Consider the following 3,070-nt stretch of genomic DNA (forward strand, 5'->3'; position numbering starts at 1 on the left):
GCCTAATTTAAAAAAAAATAAACAAAAAAAGTAGTCCACCAGAAATACGGATTTGAAGCACCAAAGTTTCAGGATAGATGGTTCTACGACAACAATTCAATTTTAATTTTAAATACAATGATAGGTACGATTAATTGACCAATGTTGAGGCCTGCCCAGTGTGTGAGATGTGTATAAGAGACAGTATATATCCTGGGTATTCAACCTTTTTGATCTGGTGGCCAGTTCCAATCCATTTGAGACCAGCGGCAGGCCGACATAAATTGTGTACTTTCAATGTATAAGCCTTGTTTTTTTCAACATCAATGTGATAGGCCTTGTTTTGTCAAAATGAGGCAATACAGTAGCATGGGGATCAAAAAACGTCTACCGCATGTTCTCCTACCCTAAACCATTTTCTGACCTCAAACAAATCCACTCATGCACTATACAGTAGTTAAAAACAATGCCAGCGCCAGAGTCCGACACCCCCATTGTTGGGGCTGAGATGAACCTCTAGATTCCCGGCAGAAATGCCACTTAAAGACTGTAAAAATATGTTTTCAAAGCAGTGTTTTCAAGAGAATTACACCCCAAGCCTTTTCCAAGGATCTGCCGTTGACGCCGACAATAGTTAGGACATCGCATCTTATCAGCGCCCCCTTAATCCTTTTATCCCCCATCTCCCGGGCAGTCTCCGCAACCCATGTTAACACTGCACGCTACAGATAGAGGTTGAAAAAAAATATAAAAGGAATTACTGATTAGCAAGAATGCTACAGTATTATAAACTTCTGTAGGTGATACTTTCGTACCTATGGACTAATACTGATAGAAACACTGACAGGACGCGCCCGTGCCAGGCATTACAATCGATTTTTTTTTTCTGATAAATAACCGTTACGCACTAAAACGCTACGCATAAAATTAGTTCGGCACCACTATCCAGTACCCTATCCACCATATACTGTAGCGCAATCAAGGGGAAGCCGGCATTTTCAAAATCATAAAAAATTGAGAAAAAAGAAAATTATATTCAAATTTATGTTTTTGGTATATGGTTTCGTTTGGAATATTAACTTTACCTGTAATTAAAGTGCAAAAAGTTGGCTTTTCCAATACGTTAGTTTATGCTTCAAAAACGAATAGTATTATATTTAAATATATTATAAACAGATATTATTAAGACAGCCACCAGTTGAAAATTCGCTTGCATGCGTCTTTGCAACGTTTTCAATTTTATAATAAGGTAAATTGTAATGTGTCATTAACTTCTAATATAATTAGATAATAATTTGGTACACTTTATTAACTTAACTAGTCTTTTAATGTTTTGCCTTTTATATTTTTTATATTATTTTATTTCCTATCAAGCAGCAAATGAACTCATCCCTTGATAAAGCCAAAGAACGAACAATATTCAACAGTTTAACTTGATTCTTATTTTTTATAGATTTAATGTTAGCTTTTAATCAAAATTTAAGATAAAATGTTTCTCACTAATTAAACCTGCATGTACAATTATACATTACTTCTATATATATATATATATATATATATGTATATATATATAATATATATATATATATAAAATTAGAATTTTTTTCTTTTATTATTTATCCTTGGGGACTGCTCAGGGATAAAATTCCTGGTCCTCCGCAGATCCCAGCAAAAAAAAATTAATAAAAAAAAAAAATAGCACAGAAAGTAACATGTCATAAAAACAGAAGATCATCAAACACAAGCAAGGTCAGCAAGCAACGAGGCGGCTCACACAAGGGCAAATTACACAGTGCCAAGCAATTCCACCCAATGGCAAAGAAATGTACTTCTCGTTCTTCTCCTTTTTCTTTTCTATTTTTTTTCTAAATAGAAAAAGTCTCAAAATGCCATCTTAAAATACATCACTTAAAAAAAAAGTAAGCTAGATCTGTCTCTGGGCTACGTGCCTCTTAACAACAATTTTTAAAATGCCAGTGTTAGTTTCACTTTTTATTGAAACATTAAAAGAACTCCACAACTCAACAAGTCTTTTAAAGTTTTTACCTTTTATATTCATTTCCTTTCAAACAGCAAATGAACTCATCCCTGATAAAGTAAAAAAAAAAGAACAATAAAATCAACACTTTAACTGCTTGATTCTTATTTTCTAGAATCAGAATTAATACGTTAGCTTTTAATCAAAATTGGCACGATATAATAATTCTAATTAAAATACGCAAAATATATATTTTTTTCAATTTCAATTTATTTAATATTTTATTGGCATCTGAATTGGTAGCTGAATTACAACAAATTTACAATTTAAAAATTCTTACACTAAAAAAACTTAACTATAAAACCAATAAATGCAAAACACATTAAACCCAGCTAACTATATTACGTTATAAGAACGTTATAATAACGTTACAATTTTTAGTAGAACTATAACGTACTTACAACGTAATTTCAGAACTACAGAACGTTTGAACGTTCCTGTATTGTGTGAACGTTATTTTGTGACATACCTAACCACAAGAATATTGTTAAGAACGTTTTGTATTTGCTGGGAATACGCTTTTGATTAAAATTATTCTTTAATATTTTGATACTTTTAGACTTTAAAATCTACTTATTAACTCAGTACGGTACGTATTTTGTGGTGTTATTTTGTTATTATTTTTCCGCAAATTACAAGATAACAATGTATTTTCTATTTTGCAGTTGCGGATTCAAGGGGCCAGCCTGCCCACCCCCTCCCCCACCCCACCTTTCTCGCCTAATTTAAAAAAAAATAAACAAAAAAAGTAGTCCACCAGAAATACGGATTTGAAGCACCAAAGTTTCAGGGTAGATGGTTCTACGACAACAATTCAATTTTAATTTTAAATACAATGATAGGTACGATTAATTGACCAATGTTGAGGCCTGCCCAGTGTGTGCTATAAAATGTTATAGCTAATACAATAAAACAAATTTATTGGCAAATAGTGTAAAATAATTGCTGATATTAAAAAAAATATAATAATGACTGATAATTGATTTATTTGAAATAGGCCTACTATTCTACTCTCTTTCATATAAAGAAAATGTCGGAAATCACGTAAATTCA

This window comes from Anneissia japonica, unplaced genomic scaffold (assembly GCF_011630105.1).
Source record: "Anneissia japonica isolate Jap-2015-1 unplaced genomic scaffold, ASM1163010v1 scaffold670_len1213532_cov191, whole genome shotgun sequence".
In the NCBI taxonomy this organism is placed as follows: domain Eukaryota; kingdom Metazoa; phylum Echinodermata; class Crinoidea; order Comatulida; family Comatulidae; genus Anneissia; species Anneissia japonica.